This window comes from Larimichthys crocea, chromosome XXI, assembly GCF_000972845.2.
Source record: "Larimichthys crocea isolate SSNF chromosome XXI, L_crocea_2.0, whole genome shotgun sequence".
Classification (NCBI taxonomy): Eukaryota; Metazoa; Chordata; class Actinopteri; family Sciaenidae; genus Larimichthys; species Larimichthys crocea.
In genome coordinates this window covers 4819812-4843352 of record NC_040031.1, presented here as the reverse complement: position 1 = coordinate 4843352, position 23541 = coordinate 4819812, and the positions used below count along the sequence as shown (strand labels likewise).

The 23541-nt window shown below is 40.3% G+C and overlaps 1 long non-coding RNA gene across 1 annotated transcript; it reads right to left on the bottom strand.

The window, feature by feature from the left end:
* Window positions 1-19079: 19079 nt before the first annotated feature.
* Window positions 19080-22823, bottom strand: LOC113744224 (uncharacterized). Its single transcript, XR_003461371.1, has 3 exons — window positions 22735-22823; window positions 20643-20714; window positions 19080-19316 (listed from the first exon to the last, which is right to left on the bottom strand). It is a non-coding gene; the product is annotated as an uncharacterized LOC113744224 (long non-coding RNA).
* Window positions 22824-23541: the final 718 nt, after the last annotated feature.

The window sequence follows — 23541 nt, the reverse complement described above, 5'->3', positions numbered from 1 at the left end:
AAGTCATTTAGCCTCGTAATGAGTCTGAACATCTGATTATTCTGCTAAATGAGGTGAAGGCTGGAAATTCACTTGTTTTTGGTGCCTGAAATTAAAAGAAACAATATCTTGCTGTGGCGCAAAGATGACGTCTCCCAATTTGAATTGGAAACAAGTCCAACCAAATGAGTGTTTTGTTCTGTCCTCAGTCACCCCTGCTTTGTTTGCTGAACGTAAAGACTTGCAGGAAGGCAGTCTGTGATGATGGATTTTCACATGCTGGCCCTTTGTTCCTCACACAACAATCCTTCCTCCTTTAAGCAACATTTGAACTGTTTTTTTCGATTGATTGGTCAAATTGAATCATCTTCCATAAAGGCCAGATGGATGGGTTGTATATTTTTTTTCTCTGAGTGATAGACTTAGAAATTGTAGAGGAGCAGCAGTAACACCTTCTCAGTCTGTCACAGCCACAGTTTTCTCTGCCATCACACAGCAAGAGGGCTCCACTGCTGTGTTTTGCCAAACCCACTGCCAAACACAGCTCCATTCATCGCCTTTTCTTCAGTTTGTTCTGGACTCTAGGTCATAGCTTCTTATTTAGATTTTCTATTTGCATCCGTCTGTGTAGGGGCATGTTGCGGAGACAGAAGTGAACAGCTTCTATGTGGGTGCAGACAGGTTTGTAATATTAATGAAACCTGAATATATATCAAAGCGACATTAGATAGAAAATGCTACTTTTGAAATTTAGCACCTCCGGTTGCAATACCACCATCATAAATGTACACATATATGTTATACTTGTGATCAGAAACCCAACAACTTTTCTAACAGCCAGACGTAGAGCAAGTGCAACAACACAAGCCATAGCAGCCAGCTAATATTACTGACTAATCCAACAGCAAGAAGCCCAGCTCGGCGTCTGTCTTTCAGACTTTTATTTCACAAAGCTCTCGCCAACAACTAAAAGTCAGTCCCGGATTTACTCTTGTCTGCCAACTTCTTGCTCTTTCCTTTTCTCTTCTTAGATTGCTCCATCAATGCCCTCTTTGGTCTCTTCACCTCTGTTATTATTTCCCCAGAGCTGCAATGTAAGCCCAGTTACATTGCCCGCTTGCCCAGCTCATGTTCTGGCATGACACTGGCTCCACTCCCTGTCAGCATTTCCGTGTGCCCCAGGCCTGAAAACCTCTTCTTCCTGGTGGTCCAAAATGCCTGCAATACAAACACTAACGCTCCCCTGGTGCTCTGAGCTCACAATCCAGGCAGACTGGCTAACAGCACTAACAGCAGCTATAGTACACAGCAGTTTACTTTACTGTTTTAGTAAATAAATACTAAGAAGTGAGATAATAAGAGGTGATAGACAACTGTGAATTTTGCATGCAACTTTGCATTGAGCTGATCATTTCTATCCATCTATGAAAAGTTTGTTAATCAAGAAAAAATTACCGCAATGTCAGGGAAGTTAAATTTTTTTAAATCTATTTTTCTGTTAGAGTACTTTTCAGAATACCTGTTCTGAAGTGATCCCGTGCCTTTACAAAAATGCAAATGATTGGGGAAACTGCAGATTTCACTGAATCTTAATGAAAATAACCATCAATAATGTTCTTCAGCCATCATTCTCTTGATACTAGTGGAGTATTTGCTGCATATTTCTTTATTTACAGTATATATAACAAGCATGTTGCTATGCACTGAAATGAAAGAAATCTCAATGCAGATGCTAAACTTCCTGTAAGGAAGTGACCCCATATATATAAATGACCACATGAACACCATTACATTTTCTCAGCATGTGTCCACTTGAGATCAATATCATCAATTTCAGGCTTTTTGACCCAAGCAGCTCAGTTTGTACATTGCTGCCATAAGAAAAGACAGACAGCCCATAACCATACAAGGGAACACATAAAGAGATCCTATAATGTTGAAAAAAGCTCTTAATTAGTTTAATATATATAAATATAATCACCCCCTTTTTATTGTTTTATGCATTTTAAAATAGAAAATGGACACAGATTGATACACACATTAATAACAGCCTGAATGTTACTCATCCATCCAAGACATATTTTCTATATCCGAGTTGATAATCCCTCCAGTAAAACACATAAGCTGAAAAATCTCTGCGTCTTAGCCACCGTGGAAGAATTGAGGCTGAGACGAAATAAAACGTTATTAATTCTGCGATATTAAACACGCCCACTCTCCTTTCCCACTTTTTACATATTCATCATAAAACTAATGCAATTATCAATACTGTAATCTATTTGGCGGTCACATGGTGCAGAAAAGTCATTACTTGTGAGCCTTCTTTAATGAACAAATCTAATGAAGTGCAGTAATATGTTAGAAGCAAGATTTCTCTCACCTTAGGGGGGTGATATGCCTATGTGTGTGGGTGTGTGTGTGTGTCTGGAGGGGGGGCATGAATATGTGTGTGTGTGTGTGGTTTTGCTCAAGGACTTAAGTAGTTTTGACATGGGTGAAATGCTTTGCTAAAGACAAAAGAAAAGACAGCCCGAGGAAAAAAGTTGGATGAAAATGTGCAGCAGATGTTAGAGATTATATCAAACCTTCCTCAGTCTAATCCTACCTGCCGAAACACGGATGTGTTGCCAAGGAAAAGCTGCAATGGCTTGGGATTTTGAAAAGAAGAAGACTGAATACCTAACAGAAAGAGTGCAGAGGTTTCCTGATGAGTGATGCATACAAGCAAATAAAGGGAGAAATTCCAGGCAACATTACTGCATCTAATCCTGGATATAGGCCTACTACATAAGCATCTGCTCACATAAACACATAACATCATGACACTTTTGACAGATTTATTTACTTGAGGGAATGCAACCCCCCCCCCTCCTTCTGCCCCAAGACTCCTAAAACCTCCTCCATGCATTATTCATATACATGCATAGTTTTTGCTGACGTGCAAGTCCTTGGACGTGCTCGGAGGACTTCTGTACAGGACTTTGTTTGAGTGGCATTATGAGATGTGGCAGGACGTTATTCAGTCATGTAATGCGTCTTGTCTGTCTGTAGAGAGCAAGAACAAGAAAGAAAGAAAGAAAGAAAGAAAGAAAGAAAGAAAGAAAGAGTTTGGTGGTGGAGCACAGCAGCAGTGGATGCCTTGACCGATGAAAGGCCAATTACTGGATGGGTTTCCTTGCTGTGTGCTAGGGGAGGAGGGGTGGCGCAGTGATGGCATTTACAGACAGCAAATAAAGCTGTTACACTGAACACACCAACTTGTACACAAGACCACATGAAAAAGGCACTCAACTGCAAACATTTTATCAGATCAATTTCATCACATGCAAGTGCACTTTCATGCATCGCATCTTACAAAAAAATCTACAATAAAGAGCAGAGCAGTTCTGAAAAAACCCCACACTACATTAAACGACAGTACTCATCTACTGCAACATCAGCCCCCAACCCTCCACCCCAGCCCGCTCTGATTCTAAAATCTAAAATAGCTTTTACTGTCACCACCAACCACTCCATCCCTTAATCTCTTCAAGGAGATCCATTACCATATTAATAATGAGATGTGAACCGGTCATAGATTAAACTCGGCAATAAAGCAGCCTGCCAGGCACTCACACTGAGTCATTTTAATGACAGTGTGATAATTATAACTGCATGTGTCAGATTTGACAGACAGGACTCCTGCATACAGTATATCACACACAGACACACACAGACACACACACACATAGTGTCCTCTTCTACTCCTTCCACGTATTAAATATAGGCGTTGGCCTTCGTCAACTTGCATTATAAATAGGTTGGAATATGACAAATTGGCTTATTCACCTGCTAAGTGGCACCAAGTCAAGGACCTGTGTGTCAGAACAAGTGGAGAGGAGCGGGGAGTGTAGGTGCTATCCAGATTGCATCTGTTTTGCAGGGTGTCCTTCTCATGCTCCTGACTTGGTTGGGAACTTTTTTTTTTTTTTTAATCACAAAATAAACACAAAACTGTGTTCCCTGCATCTGCATGCAACCCGTGAGAAACAATAAACAATCATCTAAAAAAAAAAAAAACAGCAAAACATTTGTAGAATGTTGTGTTGATATAAACAGTGTTTGGTGTGGGATAATCTCAGCAGGAGTGCTCATTATTAAACTGTAAAACCCCAGATATAATATAGCATACAGTGTTTACTGTTGCTCTGTGTCTGACACTAAGCTGCTATTGTGTTCAGTAGATTGTATTCTGTGGCTTTGAGTGACACAGCGGTTGGCGTCTAATGTGAGTGTAAGCGCTGCAGACTGGGTGAGAAACGATGTTTGTTTCCCTTGTTGCCGTGGTGGAGAAGAGTGAAGAGAGAGAGAGAGAGAGAGAGAGAGAGAGAGAGAGAGAGAGAGATGCTTTTCTTGATTTCAATACTACACATGTGCCATGCTTGACTTGGATCGGAGAAAATCAACAAATGTGAGGCCAAACAAATAGCTACAGTCAAAAGAGGAAAACAACAACCTTGAATTTGCATGTGACATGAAAATATCAGCTGTAGCGATGGAGAAACAAGCAGTGCTCATACACTGGAACACATTACTTAATGCTTAATAACAGAGCGAGTTTGAGTCACATTAGGTCAAAACACACATTATGGTTCCCTCTGTGACAAACACACATGCAGCTCGCAGACTCAGCAGACATGAGGTAATGAAAAGTCTTTTGGAGCCCCGTGCAGTGATGTTTGTATGTGCTCGACTGCATCTCAGGCTGATTAGAGCAGATGGTGGTGTTGTAGTCAAGACTATCTGAGCGGAGACCTCTGTGTGCAGCATGTGGTTGAGACCAGCATTGCAAGATCTTGAATGACAAGAGCCGAGACTAATTACATATATCACAGAATAAACATCGCTAGAGTTAGATACACAAACAGATATAGTGATGGGTTAACTTTCGGTGTAACATGGTTGTAACACAGAAATCATAAATAAAGTCATCATCATTATCAACAGAGGCAGCAAAGAGAAATTACAAACAGTAAAAAGAGAGAAGAGAGAATCTGTAGGATTATGAAGATGAAAAAGATGCCAACATTATTTTTGTGTATAAATGAGTTCATGCTGATGTTGGTAATGAAAAGAATATATAACAGATGTTAAAAGCATTCTCAAGTAAATCACTTAAATTGTTTTCTTTGTTTGTGAGATGTAGTATATCCAAACGTGGCAGCTGGATCGCATAAAATCTAGTGGACTGATTAGATTTGACCAGGATTTCTAAACCATGACTATTGTGAGCCATTCGGACATACAGGACTTTGCATTAACTGCGAAACTGAATTGATTTTAATGAGTCATTGTGAAAAATCAACATTTCAAAATAATGCACAGCACATAGTAATGTGTGGGTTAAGGTTAATGCCCTGCCAAGTGCCCTCTGATTGCTGGATTTAAATTTAAGCTATATTTAAATGAATTACATGTTGAGTTTCCTCAATTAATAATCATTTTCTTCAACTCAATGTTGAGGTCGAGCCTTCTGAGACATGCAGAGATGCAAACACAGGGCACTCTGATACATCTTACATTTAAATATTGAAATGTAATGATTTAGTATGAGAGCTTCTATTTCAAGCGCATGCTAGACAAATGCAATCTCTGCTAATCTCTGGAATTAAAAAAAAACAAAAACAAAGAACTGAAACTGAAAGTAAGCAAGGACTGAAAATATATTTTGAGGCTGCATGTGGTATTAAGGGGTCTAGTCATCTCAACACCATTACAAAAGTACTACAAAAGTCTCTTAACTGTACACCTCATGAAATTTCACAAATAGAGAAGACAGTGCAACTGTCCCATTCCAACCCGAGGAACCTCTGTCTGTGTATCTGTGTGATGCCTCTGTATTTAAATAGGGTAGTCTTTATTTTAAAGCTTTTATTGGTTTTTGATGTACTGAAAGTCAGTCATTGTCAGACTCTGAGCTGATTTCTGCTGAACAGAGGCAGGAAGGCAGACAGGTAAGCCAATCTGTGCTGTGTTCTCATTAACCGCCTGTGGATGCACAGTGAATGAGGGAAAAAGACAGTGAGAAAGCTGCTGTAAGAGAACGAGAAAAGGTGAAATAAAAAAAATGAAGATTTTTGCTCCTGTAAATAAGCAGGAGGAGAAAAGGTTTGAGTTCCTCTCTATTTTTTTTGAGCCTGTGAGAGGAGAAAGGGCACCGAACAAACTGCAAAGGGAGCTTTGTTAGGTAGCTGATCAGGATGTGTGTCTTTGTGTGCATTGATTTCTATGCGTGAGCAGACCGATATGCGCTTTTCTGACTGTGCGAGCTGCAAATGGGCACATGCACAGATCTACTTCAGTGTGTGTGTGTGTGTGTCAGTGTACATGCTCAAGTCTTACGTGAGTGTGCGAGTGCACGTATGTATCCCAGCCCATCTGTACGTCTTTATGGTGGGGAGTAATTGAGTGGTGGAGGACAGGGCTCAGCACCGCAGGGAGCCAGCTGGAGTTATTGAGGGATGAGCAGTCTGCCTCTGGGAGCCAGCAACTCTCTCCTTCTCTCTCTCTCTCTCTCCCTCAAAACAAGGCAACAGGGGTGGGGGTGGAGAGAGTGAGGAATATTGGGACGGACTGAGAGAGAGAAGGAGAGAGAGTGAGTGAGAGAGAGAGAGAGAGAGAGAGAGACACTTCTTTCTTACTAGAGAGGCAGAGATGAACAACAAACCGCTCTGGGAGATGCATCTCCTGCACTCATACAAAGCAGGAGGAGAGGAGTGGGGGTGGAAGGACGAAGGGAGGGATGAGGAACCAGCCTCTAAGAGCTGCATCCATTTCTTCGACTCAGTACATTTGGAGGGGGACAGGGGGTTGAGGCTGCTGGGGTATAAACCCACCTTTATAATTAAAAAAGAGTCATAGTCTTTCAACATGACTAGCAGGGCTGTCACTTCTTATTCACGTTTGACTGTGGTAAAGAAAATAAGTGTACTGACCTAGAAAAGAGTTTAAACTTAAGTTATATGACTGAAATGCATTGAACGTAAAGGTTATATGACATATTTTGATCTTTCACTGCAACTTATTTTTAAGTACTACCTTAAGCATAGAGCACTGTAGGAATTAAGATATCACATGGGAGGGAGGTGTGTGAAGTGAACTCAGGTAAGCAGCGTTACTGAGACGAAAAGGGAGAATAAATCTGAAGAATGGTACAAAGAACAGCAGAGAGAGTATGAAGGGCAGAGGTCTGGCTCGAAAAGACAAAGAGAATCGGCAGGGTCAGCGGAGGAGGCAGGGGAAGAAAGATGAGGAGGTATGGTTGCATGCTGCATGAGGACGGGCTCTGTGACGACAATGATTCATCCACAGACGTCACACCTACACATACACAGATTGAGACACATGCACACTTACAACTACATCACGTACGGACACCATGCGCAAAACGCTCAGACTAAAGTAGGCTGGTTATAAAAAACTAAGAGGGACAGAAAAAGACACAGATATGTTTGAGAAGTGAACATACTGTAGATAATTAAGTGGTGAGGGGTTTTGGATGATGCCATAGCTAGATGAGTGTTTCTTTTTTATCCGACTGCAGCTGAGGTCTGATCAGTCTGGGATTAGGCTGCAGAGTCTATATAGAGCATACCTAGTGCAGATATATACTATCTAATGGAGTCTGTTGGGAAGAGGACTGTATCACTTGTCCAAAGAGGGAATAAAGCAAATTTAGGAGAAAATTGAGAGCATCCACACACTAGACCAAAGCTCCAAGAACTGTGCATTACCAAATTATGCATTTTAGAACAGTAAAATAAAGCATTTACTTTAATAATGCATGAAAAATAACAAACCTAATCTTAAAGAGTTTGACATTTTTAGTCAGATTACTTCACAATAAGCATCATCACAGTTAAATCAAATGAATCACATGAGAGCTTGCGTATATGATCATTTATATATATACATAGCAGTAATCATGGAGGGTCTCCTTGACGAGGGAGCTCATACTGGGTGAAGGGCTCTTACATTAGATTGTGACAGACTGGTTGCTATCAGATTCAAAGACAACATGAGCACAGAAACTTCAGGTTTGACACGACGAAATGTGTCTTTGACGTTTAGTGGAGTCTTGCATGTGCAAATGAACCCCACAGTTGCTCAAACAGTGGGCAATGAGTTACACTCATTGGTGAACAGCACTGTTATAGAGTACACTGTTTGGCACGCAACAGTAAAACCAAACAAGTCATACAATACATGAAGTTCACTCGGCTACTAAATATATTTTTTGTCTTTCCTGTTCACCAACTTTTAAGGCAGGTCACCGAAGCATTTATAGATAAGCAACTCTAACCATGTTGCCTACAGTGACAAACTGGTGATGTGCATGTATGCATGCACAGTGCATGCACACACAACTTGGCAAGATGAATATGTGAGAGAACCTGTAGAAAAAATCATAATCTTTGCAGGCCTATTTGAAGAAGTGCTCAGGGAACGGGACTAGATTTTCTTCCTGAAAGCCAGCCAGTAATTTAGGATCACATTTCAATCACTAATGTCAATTAACCGAGTCCTGAGTACACAGCTTCATCATCATCATAAATCACACTTCATCCGGGGATACATGCTTGGGCTGCTGCCAGAGTTCATGCAGTGCATTTGAGCGCATGAAGAAAGAGACTAAAACTTCAATAAAACAATAACAGTATCAAGAGCCAATTGTGTCTGTATACTGTGTACAGACACTTTTGGAGCCTTTAACCTCAAAGCCACTGCTTGATGCTGAACCTCACGGTATTTAAGGAAAGTATAAATAGTAGTGTCTAAGAACTGAAAGCTGTAGCTTTCTTTAAAATAGTGCTTGTAAGCCTCGTAAACATCTTTATAAGGTCACAATGAGTTATAATCAACTGTCATAAGGGCACCATATTTTGGTAAAACCAGCTTTTGTTGGGCAAATTGTGAAATATCTCACCACATACTTTCACAATATATAGATATATACAACAGTTCACAGGATACATTTAAAAGTAAAATTATTTTCAACTTGTTGATTTAAAAATAAAATAAACTGCATGTGTATGAAAAAACACACCCACGCACAAAACAATGAGACAATAAATAAAACAACGTGAAGATTGACAGCATGCCCTGATCAAAACGGATGACCTAACTAACATTGTGTAAACAAAAAGTTTTAATCAATCTGAGTTTTGTTGTTGTCATGTGAGTTTTGTATCCCAGTCGCCCACATGAGGCCGATTTGAGGTGCTGTATAATTACACTCAGTACACAGTAATTCTCTGCAGTTTCACTTCATGAATAATCCGGCATTATGATCGGCGAGTAAGCAAGCTGTGGGCAAATCCACAAACAATATTATCAACCCACACGCAGTCATGCAACCACCAGGTTATAATATTAGTGGCAAAGATGCAGTGTATCTGCCGTGATGGATTGTGAAGAGTGATATGTGACAATTTAAAAAACACCTACACACCTACCGGCAGATTGTAATGCACTTCAGGCTCTAGGGAGAAGCAAAGTCACTCCATTTATTAATGGTATCACTTCAGCTCAATATCAGTTAAAACCATGAAAATGGATATGAGGAGGCACAGGATGAGCGAGGCAAACAGTTCTATAAATCCTCCTTTCACTTCCTGGAAATGTTGCTGGTATCAAAGAGCTTTTTAAGACTGCGGGCATGTCTGTAAATCATACAGAGAAGAGCAGAGCTGTTATAATTGCTTTGCAATGCCTGTGATGCCCCACCACATTATCCGTGTCATAGCTTATTGCTTTTTTATTGTTAAGTGCCTCATAAAAACAGCATCGATACATGACCATTGATTTGTGCACGGCTGAGTAAGCCCTCCTCCCACAGATGGTGAACATACATGATACACAAGCGTGCACACACAGAGAGGGGGAAAGTGTGTGCAGAGGCAGTCACATGGATAAGAGGATGCCAGCATCAGATCTGCCTGCCTGCCTGAGACCCTCACACTGGCCTACTGAGACTCAAGGCTGAATAAATGGATGTGTCCAGATGGGCAAGAGAGAAGGTGGAAGGAGAGACTGGAAAGGGAGGGAGGGGGAGACGGGTCCCCTGTGCTGCTGGATGCTGCATGGTGCTGACTGTGAAACGTAGCTTCTTGTCACAAGTGAATGAATGTGTGTGTGCGTGTGCATGTGTCAGTGTTTGCACTGTGGAGCATTGTCTATATTAGCTCAGCCCCAGATCCCACATCCTGGCTGGTGGTCACACAGTTGCACCACACACACACACACACACACACACACACACACACACACACACACACACATACGCAGGCTTATCACAGGGAGCAGAACACTCCTCTGATTAATAAGCTATTGCACTGCAGAGTCACAAGCCAAAAGAATCTGTTCTAACCAAATCTGGTTAGCTCCAGGCTACAATCCTTCCCAAAAATGAACAAAAACTAAACAGAACATTGATCTCGCTGCTTGAAAATTGAAGATGACTTTAGTCCTAATAAGCTTTTGAGAAACCAGGACCAGATCAGAGTAGCCTGGCTTTGGCCCATCCAGTCTGTAAAAGTTTTGTTCCAAAATCAGCTCACCCAGAAAACCTGCCTCCGCTTCCAATCCTTTATCATCGAAACCTACTGGGACTCAAGAGAGAATCTCAGCTATTATTCAGTTTCGAGCATTATATTGCAAGCATTATTATTAATTGTTTTGTCTGAGCAAGGGCCAATCTCCTCACCATAAAGGACTAGATGTTGTTCATTACCATCACAGAGCTGTCTTCATTACAGAGACATCTTCTTACAGTATGCTTATGAGTGTGTGTGTGTGTGTGTGTGTGTGTGCACTCAGTGGGGGTTTATCTCTGTCTATAGCTCATAGTTCTACATGTCTGCTGTTCCTCTGTGTCACATCATTGGCCGTCTAGTGCAATCAATCAAGAGAGCCCATTGTGCCTCACAAAAAGCCAATGAGCTGCATCAATAACTGAGCCTGCACTCCCCACCCATGAATATTCCCCTAATGAAACAATCTCTTACTGCAACACAGGCCTGAAAGTCGCTGTAGAAAAAAAAAAGAAGAGAAAGACGCTGCACAGCGACAGGAAGGTTACTTTGTCTCTTTCTGTCTTTCGTACATCTACAATTACACTGAGGAGCATGCAGTGGAGGAAGAGAAAGGGAAATCTAAAAGAAGGAAACAAAGGGACACATGCACACATTGATCAATGTGCTGCTTTTTGTCCTTTCGCATGTAAGCTAACGCTGTTAACAAAGGGGCACTAGCTGACTGTAACCGATTCATTCTAATACCCATCCCCCAAAGATGCAACAAGAGAAAGCATTGGGAGGAAATAATGGCCACATTCACTTCTTCAAAACATCACACATGGAAGAATCACAGTAATGTCCTCCCTCAAGCAGCCTTCATTTCCATTAAGACAACATATCACTCCCCGGTCCCTATTAACCCAGGGACCCGGGCCATCCTGAGTTCGCACTAGATGGAACACTTTGCACCGAAAACAGTGTGTTCATCACTTGGCCTCCCACTACTGCCATTAACTCTGTGCTAAGACCATTATTTAAATACTGAAAGCAGAGCGAGTAATTTGGAGCAACGCAGTGCCAGCTCTAACGTCTATTCTATAGCCGCAGCTGCAGTGTGTAGTCTGGAATCTGTCGAGGGGCCAGTAAGTGACGCTCCATTGAGCCTCCACAAACAACACAAGACAAAAATTAACCACTGAGGCAGGAGAAAAGGGGGAATGTTTTTCCTCTAAAAGAAAGAAGACAGATGACAAAGCACAGAAGAGAGGGAGGAGCAGACAGAGAAAGAGACAATAGAGAATGGAAAAGGTAAAGGAGAAAAAAGAGAAAGGCTGTTTATGATTTAGTAAGTTGTATGTTAGACATAATCACCAAGAACACAAAGGTGTACTCTGAGACAGAAAGACATGGTATACCCTCTCATACCTGCCTTTCTCTATAGCAACACAAAAGATGCATGTGACCCTTAATCCATAGCATTTCCACTTGCTGTGAGTCACATGCATATCCCCCCTACCTGTGCCATCTCTTGCTCTTGCCCACAAGCACACACACGCACGCACACACAGCACTGTGCATCCCCTCCCTGCAGAGCACATCATCCACCTTAACAACAACAGCGATATTTACAGCCAGGCAACCCCCCGGGAGGCCGGGTTTCTTGTCACGAAGCACATGCAGTACTGTAGGTGACTTCAATGATCTCTGCCAGTCTGAGGGAGAGGATAGCTATCTAGACACTGACAGGAAGCGCAACGCTGGTGTGAATCCCGCATCTGAGGCACTTCAATCCTCGGGAAACAATAACAGAGGCCTGGCCTTTGACGTCAGCGTGGTCGTAAAGGCAGAGACAAGGGTAGAGATTAACAAGAGCTCTCTGAGGGGGGCAGACCCTCTTCCTGTTGCTAGGAAGCGATGAGTGTCTCATCTTTTGATGGTTGAATGTCTTTAAAAAAAGGAAAATACTTAGAAAGAGGTTGACAAAGACAGAAATAGATAATGGGCTCTTCTGTCAGGTCAGACTGTTTTTTACAGGTTCACTTCACCAGGATGTTGTTCATCCTAACAAATCAAGTGTGACTGTTGACGCAAGTAACAATCTGTCTGTATGACCATGACATCAGCCTGCAACGTGCAATATAATTCCTTCCTATTTACAGTGTAAATTACCTTGCCAAAATGATTATGTAGTATAGATACCCTGTAGTTAAAGATACTAACAGTACGAGGTCTCACAAAAGCCAGATTGTTGCTCAGTAGGTCATACATTACCCTGTAATAACAGGCATTACAGTACAGATTGTAGAGAATTATTTAAGTTACCCCTGTTCCCCTAGCTACAAATCTTTTCCCCTTGTACCTACATGTACATACTGCACTAATGCACTGTTAATTCCACTGTAAATTGAGAAGAATTTAGCAGTATGTTCCATATGTCCCCTGTGGAATCAATGGGATCAACTATATCAGTGGTATCTTCATTTATGCGCAGTTCTCCAACAGTGGACAAAACTGAAAATGAGAGAAAAAAGCAATGAATGTGCTTCTATCTTGACTATACTAGAAAGAAATGTTTTTTTTTTCCTAGTTGGTAGAGGATCTATTTTCTCTGATGACTGATTCTTGACTTACTGATTATAGTTAGTGATGTTACTAGTTGTGTACAGTAATAGGATGAGACGCTGTGATAGATGTGAGCAATGAAATGAGCCCCTAATTAAAAATCAAGTATGTTGGCCAATGACAACACAAGTCAAACTGCACGTGGAGAATGGAAGGTCAATGAGACTGCCTAGTCAGCAGACCTGTCTAATGTCCACTATCACGGTGATCCAAATGTGTGTCTTTGTGTGTGTGTGCGTGTGTGTATTTGCTGTGTGAAGGGTGGAAACAGTGGGTTGCTTTATGATGCACACAGTATTTTGACACCTTAGCGGAAGCTGCTGACTTCCCTTCCCACAAAGAGAAATCCTGATTATTATGGCAGTAAAGGCTAGCAGATCCTCCTTTCTAAACACACTTACTGAACAAACACATGCAGAGGTGGACTCATGTGTATGCAGAAGCAAGGGTAGTATTTTAGACTTTTTTTTTTCAAACAGCTTTAAAAGATTATCCTGTTTAATTTGATTTTCAAATGTGTCTTCAAGCAAGATCAGGGGTCTCTTCCAATCTCCTAAAAAACGTGCTATAGAAAACAATAATGCAAATGCCAATTAAAGGGAATAATTAGAGCAATGACTCAAGGTTTCCATATTATTCTGAAAAGATTAACTTTGATTAACAGCCCACTCATTATATGAGGCCTGTATGTAGCTTTAAAACTGAAAGCAGAATCTTTGCCCCTGTTATGCCGTGGCAACCCTGCTTCCTACAATTACTGCTCTGCATTAGTGATTTATGTTCAATGGCAACTTTCAGCGGCAATGCAGAAACTACTGTGAAGGTTGTTCGCCTTTGGCACTGCAGGCCCATTCAGTCTTATTTTTATTAGTTAGCCCTGGATTTTATCTAAACCTTAAATATGTGGTTTAGTAGCCTTCAATTAAAAATATTTGAATTTAGACTGGAAATGCATAGATATGTTTTTCTCTTAGAGAAAACCTAATTTGGACAGAACTGTTTTTTTCCAGAACATATTTTACTAATATGATGTTATAATTGATTTATATGAGATGAACTTGACTGGTAATCTCTTCTGTGAAAGTGTGCTTTGGATAAATTTAGAGGAGATTAAAAATTGCCAGAAACTGCCAAGTCTAGTGATTGTCAACAACAAGCAAATTTCATAGCTGTAAATATCAAACAGGATTCGGTATAATGTTGTCCTTTAACTCCTTGCCAATGAGGCAGTCCTCACCTGTGTAGAATCACCTGTTCAACCCATTAACCCAGAAGGAAAACATCCAAATAAGTCAAAGCTAAGTAGTTCTTAAAGCATTAACACTGTATCAACAAGCAACCATTCTAAACCAAGCTGGCTATAGCGAGCAAATAATAGCCCGATTTTATACGTAACTTAAGTTCTTTCTTATGGTCATGTGTATTTAATCATATAGATGTAGAAATACAGTGAAAGCCCATTTACTGCCCATTACTGTTTTACATCACAGTTTCCCCATTGCAAAACCTTTTAACAAAGTTCTTACACATGAAGATGAGTATCTGCTGTTATCTGTGAATGTTTAAGTGAGTGACTAAGTGTGAGGGACTAAGTTTAAGTAAGTGAGTGACAGTTCCTTATTGCTACTGGAGAGCAATTCCTGTCTGCATTACAAAAACTGTGAGCAATCGTCTTTCTATTTCTGTAAAGGTGCCTTGTCATAGCTCCTGTACTCTAATGTTTGACATTCACACACACACAGAGAAACACATATCTCCTAACAACAAAATGAACAACAAAATCGGGCATCTACTCACGTCAGCAATCAGTCGATTCAGATTTGCAGGGGGAATATCTCTACACAAGCCCACTGCTGATTTCAATAAGTAACTGAGCCGTGATTTATAGACTTAATCCCCTAAAGGCAGCATGTACAGCCAGCTCTAATGAAACACATTGGTTTGGATGTGATCTAAAGGGTCCAGATAGCGGCGCCATGTGGAAAAGAACATATGGATCACTGAGCTCCTCTCCAACATTCCTGAACAATCTGGACAGGACATTGAGCGTTTTATCACCACCAAGGACTCAGCAGTTACACTGTGGAGGCATCCAGTTGCTTGTTTCCAGTGGGATAAGCATCCTATCTGCCCTCTGGAAAAACAGGAGAAGACCTATTGCAAGTTGCTACTGTGAAGTCATGTTTTGTAACTTTATCTTAATCATAGCTGGAGCCTCTTTGTCATATAGTTTGCAGCGGATTATGTGATCTAATTCAAACTCTGGAAACTCTGGTAAGCTGTTCTGCCAAAACACGACTTCATGACTGCATTGAATCTCATTGCCACTTTTCAATAAGTCTAATGATAACTAATGTAATTCATTTGCTTAAAAAAGATCAGCATCATATTTGTCTTTTTGACCCGTGAGTCACTCGGTCCATGAGCGAAAGGAGTCACTTGGATTAGCAAAACAGTTTAAAGCTCACTCGTTGTGAGATCATCTGAGAATATGTCATCAGTTCCACTTGCAACCTTGGGACCCTGTTTTAGTTACACAGCATACTGCAGAGCTTAAGTGATTAGCTACCATTAGAACATTTTACAGGAGAAAGCAGGAGAGGAGAGGGATTACAGTGGTAGTCGCTGTGCTATGGGGCATTGTATTTCCAACAACATTCATCATGCTACCAGCTTTCTTATTATAAGAACTCAGTGTGAGAAGACACATGTTGTACGCTGACCAAACCATACACTGCCCTGAGCTGAAAAAGCACACCTCCCTTTTTTCTATTTTCAGTGCAACAAATGCCTCCCTCACAGTAAAACAGGATATGTAGTTGTATTTAAGGTTGTCTGGGGCACAGTGGCCAGCTAATTTTTAGCAAGTAGGCTACTGCAAGCAGAGCTTTGTGCCAGATTTATTTATTTTTTTTACATCCCAGGTGTCTCAGTTACAGTTACAGCAAAACGTGTTATTGGAGATTTTTAATCCCTGTGTTTAGCATATCATCATTCAGCATTCAGCACATTCATGTGTATCAGAACAATCAAAAATCACAAAAGATCAGCCAATCATTTTTTCTGAAGACTCCAGCAGGTGTCACTCTAACTTGTGATCTCCAATACAGACATAAGTGCTGCAAGCCACCGACCAGCTGAGACTGTCTGGGGCTGCAAGAGGTGGGGTCAGTCAGCAATCAGTCACTGCTCTGCCTTCACCACGGGAAAGTTCACAAGGGGTTTAATCCTACCCAGCAGAGGAGTGTGAAACCCTGTCTGCCTGCCACGCCTCTGCTGATACACCCCCCCCCCCTCAGGAGTGGAAATGTTTTTTGCCTCTGCACTTAAAAATGCTCTTACCTCTGTGTTTGTGTGCATGTGCTGAAACGCTTCAGCTGAACATTAAAGCCACATCAAGATAACGATCATTAACGTTCTTTGGCATGCAGACCGTGAGAGCATTCACCTCAAGGAAATGCAAGAGGGGAGACATTCTTTTAGTGAGAGCCAGGGAAGACTTTTTTTGATTTTTTCAGCGGCATGCACGATTTGTGCTGTTCAGTATCTCAGACAGGAAAGAAACAGTAGTGCATAGGCTTAAAGCACTTGAGAAACCACTGACAGGCTGTGTTTCAAGGACACAACCTTTAGTTTGTTTTGCTGAGGAGTGAAGTTAAAAGTGTGGGCATAATTCTCTATTTGTCTCTGGACTTCCCTGAACCCTGTCATATCTAATCTTGGGGGCACAGCTGCTTTCAAACAAAGTGGTCTCATGCAGTATAAGCTTCCATGTACATCTTCAGTGTTCTTGAGCATGTATCTCTTCATTCATATTGATAGCTGGTTACATAACTTCCACAGCAGCTGCAATTTCACAAACAGACAGGAATTTACATGTTCATGGACACAGTTTTTATTTCCCTCTTTGTGCATGCATATGTGTGCCCATGCACATGTACATACATGCCTATGTGTACATACATAGGTATAAGTAACAATACTGTAAAAAGGTAATAAAACCCCCATTTTCAGTAGCAGCATAAGTTGGATCAAAAGCACTTCGACGTATGCTCCTTCTTGCCAACTGAAGAAAAGTGTTACATCTTAAGTGGTTAACGTTCATCCCACAATAGAGGAGCTGAAACCTGATGTGTGTCTTTAAGATACACAACAAATGATATGCTTGCATATACGCTTTGTTGTACCACTAAGCAGTGATAAAGAGAGAGAGCACAGGAGCACTCACTTTTTCCATTTTTTTTGGTTGTGTGATCAATTGTGCAAGACTGGGTTACATGTTAATGTGTACAGGGACCTACAGTAGTTAACTGTAAAGACATTTCTTAGAAGACATGATGTTGGATTTTGTCAGTGCATATTAAGACTTAAAGCCCTCAATTCCCCTTAAAGACATTTGAAACCCTTGCAGACCTGCAGGTTCAATTTCAATTTCATTACTAAAATAATTTTAAACAGGCACAAAGGGTGCACAGTAAATATAATTACATGGTTGTGTTGGTAGACAGAGGCTGTGGTGGGACAGTGAGGTAATATAGGAAGGATATAGCACTTGTTGCCTGTTCTTTTGGTCCTATCTAACAGCTGACAGACATAAGTCATAACCATATAGCTTAAAATCACATATGCTATTTTGGTCATTTTAAATTTAACAGCTTAAAGAAGAACTCCAGCCATCCCATAAAGCTAGGGGACTCTCCTGACTTCCCTTCCCAGGCAGCTTCAAAAACAATGTCCAATTCTTTCAAACTCAATGGCCCCAGTTTATAATGTAGTCTTTCTGTCAAATATTTGAAGTTTCAAGTCCAGCTCTAAGTAAAGTGAATGACCCTGATGACATCATCAAGGTTATTTTCTCAGACTTCAGAGAGCTCCTTACATAGAAGACATTACAACAGGCTGAGTGGGACTCCCCATGATGAGTAAACTGGCCTTCATGTGGAAATTCCTGTCTGTGCTCTATTCCTGATGGTCAAACAGACAGTATTTGTTGATTTCCACTGCGACACTTTGGTTATATCACTGAGTAGGACTTCCACTCATGTCCACAACATTATTCACATTGTGCAATATGTACTCAGCAGAAAAACATGACCTTGTAACTAAAGATCTGTATGTGAAGGAATTTTTTTATGTTGCGCAATGTGTGTTTACAGGAACAATTTGTACTAAATTCCAAAACATATTGAATGCTGGTCAAGCTGATGACCCATCAAACCACTGACAAAACACTTACCATGGGCATGTCAACTGACTACCATCACCATCATATGGTCATGAAGTCACATCGGTTTGACAAGCTAATGATAGTTCAGCTAGTCAGTAATCTGATTTATCAGCATCTGACCAATAAAAAATGGCCAAGTGGCCAAAATCCAGCTCATACAATTGGAAGAGCAGTAACCACCTCTAACTGGTCTCTGGTGTTTTTTTGTCAGCAAGCTCAAGGCTGAACATATATTTACTCGCAAGTAGAAAGTGCCAGAAAGATGAGGAAGAGTTTGACTGACGTGGACAACCCACTGGCCTCGACATCAGAATACATTTAGAAATCAATTACAGCCTCAGTGATGGAAGAAACACCCCTTAGTGGCACAGTACAAGCACTTGATCAAGGCTCCAGGAGAGAAAGAGAGACAGTGAGAAGATGATTGTGAAAACGTTGCTGCATACACATCAATGACACTCCATGTAACTGCAGATAGATGGCATCCGGATGAAAACGAAGAAAAACAGCGTGTAAAGCAAAAAGAGATCGTATGACAGAAAAACAGCAAGAGCTATTTGTACTTGATGTGTCAACATTTTGAAGGATGACTCTGTAATAATGACTTGATGACTCAGCTATTATATTTGAAGTGTCTTTGTATAAACAAACTCGAAATCTAAACTACTTGAAATTAAGACAAATGCTACTTTGGACTGTGCTACAAGGCTTATTTGTCTCATGCAGATGAGTCGGTTGGTTTTCAAGGCAACCTGTCAATTATTTGTTCCAGCAGCTTTGTCTGAAGGCTGGTAGAGTTCTCACCCTTCCCCTCCAACTGTGACCCCAGGAGGCCGTGTCCGTTCTGTCCTCTGTGACATTGTGTCAATGATAAACCTCTCAGGAACATCCAAAGACCATCACAGGATGAGCAGCAGCAAGAACAGGCAGCGCTAAAGAAGGCACAGAGAAACATGACACAGGATGTTGCAACACAAAAAGAACACTTATATTGCTGAACACTCAAAAAATTATTAAAAAAAAAAAAAAAAACCCAGAGAGAAAGAGAAGCTATCTAATGTGCTCTGGATTTTATAAGGCATAACAAATTGCTTGATTGTTGAACTGCATGCATTGATGCGCATGAAGCATATAGGATAATCATTTAAAGCTTTGGGTTGTAATTTATGCGACTTGTTTGCTGCTAAAAGAAATACCATAGCTCAGTCAAATAGGTATAGTCAGTGCCAAAGTTATTGTCAGATGAATCTAAATTCTGTTTACTCGGCTGAGATCTCTGGTAAACCACCAGTTCTCACAGGCAGGAAAAACATCACACTCGTACATACCAACGAAAGCCACAAAAGGGCTTCAGCACAAAAGAAAACACAGCTTTTGTGTAGGAAAGCTGTCATTCATATCACGACTTAGAACGGCTGTTTTTTATTGTCATAGTTTTATTTCCTCTTTTTCAAAATATTTCCTCATAAGTGTTTATTGAGTGTTTATAAGAAAAATACACTCGAGCACATGAGTGGGAACCTCTTACTGAGTTAATTATGAAGCTTAATTGTCATGGAACTACTGTATTTACTAATGTTACATTATATACCCATGCATCACTTTTTTTTATGTAACACGTAAAAACGGACTGGTTGGGCCAAACAGGAATTCATTAAACTTATTATTCAGGCATGTTTTTCTTTTCTCAAACAAATCTCACACAACAATCTAGCTGGGTAAAAGTGAATTTCCCACGGAAATGTCAATGATGTCAGTGAACCAAGAAGCAACCCTGAATGTAATATGTGTGAGGTAATAACTGTACCTGTGGGACTAAATCATGGAGTACAGCAGTTTGGGGTCTGAATCAGCACAGAGACTATTTCAGCACTATACAAGAGGTTAGAGTTCAGTAGCAACTGAGCATGTTTATCACTGACGCAGAACGGGCAGAGGGAAAACATAAGAAACATGTTTAGGTTCCTTGACTTGCCTTAAAATACATTTTCAAAAGAGCAGAACAGAACCCAAACAAAATGAAACAAGCAGGGAGACATATAAGACCACATATGTAACTCAGTTTTGCATATAGGGTTCAGCTGAAATAGTACGATGCAACAGAAGATAATAAAAGAGAGGTAGACAATAGTATATGAAGCACAAGCACAGCAATTGCTGTGTAATAATAGAGCTGAAATATTTATTTTCATACACTGTGTTTCAACATAAAAGTTCAGGCAGTCTTTTGTGTAACCTCGACACAACCAGACTCTTACCAGACTTAACTTGTGTTTAACTCAGTGTGGTCAAATGTGTGTGTCCTCCAACTCCGCAGCCTGCACTCTGTCCTGTGTCAACACAAACAATAGCATCCAACACTCAGTACAACTCACACTTGAGTAAATACACTCTGAAAGTCTCTGTAATTATGATGGTTTTAATTCCATCTGCTGCGTATGTTCTGTATTTTTTCTGTACTTAATGACAGTTTATGGTCTTTACTCGCACAGAGAATGTGATATCATATGACGGAGACTGAAAACAAATCTTACAAGGAGGCCGTTGTTGCAGGTGACCTGTGTAACCAAAAACATGAAATGGTAAAATGAAAAAGCAGACTCTAACAAGGCGCACATTTATACTGTAATTCATTTTTGCCTTGATATGTCAAACCATGTTTTATCAAATTTATTTGTGCACAGTTACACAATTAAAAACCTTTGTAATAATTTATTTTTGGTAAGACTGGGGTAAATACAAACAGCTTGAAAATAAAGACGTATAAGAATTCATTTATCATTATCAATTGTGTACATTATGATTATTCCGACTCTCTTCAAACATATTTGGACTCTAATGCAAAAAATGTCCAACCTACTCTGTCACACAGACCCTTATATTTGCACTGAAAATGTAGCAACAACTTAGTAACTTTTTTTAACCTTTAAAAAAATCCTCACATTTGAATTAGCTCTCCCTTTGACAGCTAACTCTATCTAATTCATCGGTGTGTATGATATAACACAACCTGTATGTTATCAATAGTCACTGGGATTTGTAGTTCTGGCCTGTGAGTCCTAATTGTCCTTCATGATAAACTTAGGGAAGGAGACACGCTTTAATCCAATGCAATTGCACCGTACCATCTGTCTATCTGTTACATGTCGCCATGTCATCGTCTTTTTGTCTGTCACAGGCATTGTCTTCAGCTCTCCTAACTCTATTTGAATGGAACTTCAGCACATGATTCATGTGTTAGTTCTTATAGAAGTCTGCTGCAGTTTCACATAAAACACTTGTTGGGAAGTGAAAGGTTAGGTTTTAAGTTATTTCCCAAAATGTTGGGAAACGCCTTTTACAGAGCTACATCCTGGTTCAACTTTGGCCTAGTTTTGACTTTTATAGTTGACACTGAACAGAGTTTTGGAATGCAATGAATGACTGGAATGAACATTTTGTGTATTGTGGCCCTCTCATTATGTAAACGGGGGTGACCAAAATATTAGAAACAGCTCTCAACAATGAACCTATCACCTAACTCAACAAAACCCGAAAATGATTAACCTTCATAAATGTAGACTTTGTAACTGAGTTGTTATTCTATGTATTGGATCAGATTAGATTGCACAGGTGTACCTACTGAAGTGTACAGTGAGCATATGATAGGATAGGACAAGTGTATGTTCTCAGAATCAAACAGGCTTCCACAATGTTCCAGTATTGTGCCTTACATATTCAGTAGGCCTTTAATGAACAGTTTGTCCCTTTAGTAACATTCTTCCTGTGTTTTTTATTGTTTGTTGAAGAAGTAGCGTGAATAAACAATGCACTGCCGATGGGGACTTTAAATGACTTGGTGTGTTAATGCTAAACAAATACAGGTCTGCACAACCTGTGGGCCTCTTAAGACCTAATTTTATACCTGTCTACAGTTACATCACCACGTAGACGTACAGTGGTCAGCTCTGTCTGATGCCTGTGCATGCTGCAGGCTGTGTGACATATTTAAAGTGAATGAGTAATTGCATAACTAGTCTTTGCAAAGATGTATGCCTTTAAAAAAAACTGCAAAGTATGTGCTGGGTTTTTCACAGTCAGACAATTTAAGTTTGTGCTGAAATATGTGCTTATTAAATACTACTTTATGTCTTTGTCCCACACTGGTGAGATCAAAACACTTGTGTAGCTCTCAAATTTATTCTCGGGTTAGTGTACTTTGGTAGGCTATAGGCTGAAATTGCACCGCTCTAATGCACTGCTATATTAACAGCCGCCCACATGTCTAAATCGACTTGTTTAATTTAAAGGCCGGTGCGCATATTGCTGTGAGTGCATTCTGGGGTCGTTGGCAAATGACAGATTACTCACATTTGTGTGAGCCTATGTAATCCGATTCCGCTCCAGTTCATTCTGTGCAAATCTCATGTCGTCATACTGTAGCCTACTGTAGGAGCGAGCGCTTCAGCCTCGCGGAGACATGAGCAAACACGTGCAGAATCATCCAACCCTGTGCACGGTGGGAGTAATGTCAACAGCTGTTTGGTGAACAGAGTCACATCATTTTCAAAAACATAGCCCATGAAAACCAATGAACTAATTTACTTCATTTCTACACTTCCAACGTGATTATGTTTATTAGTTGTAGTCCTTTATTCCAACAGCTGACTCCAACACCACCATGACTTAATAGTGCACTGTTTCACTGTCATAATTTCACTTTTTACATGCATACCTTTATTTATATCTAACTTAACCTAAATTACACTACTACTTCTTTCCCCCCTGTGTTAATTATGGATATATATATGATGCAACATGCACACCATATCTTTTTTTACATTTAAAAGGCGTATATATATATATACAACACACACACACACACCACAACACACACACCACACACACACACATACATACATATATATATATATGATTTTTTTGTCCACCTTGTGTACTGTGAGCTGCTGAAACAAGTGTGGGATCAATAAAGTCTTTCTTATCTTAATCCTAGTGGAAGTAGTAGGCTGTCTCATTAGCCTACATCATTATAATCACTGATGCACATTTCACAATCAAAAGAGCAGGGATAAGAAAAAATCTTATATTACTTTCTCAAAATAAAGTATTTATCTTCCTTATTTATGTATTGAATTTATTGTCTATTATACACCACGA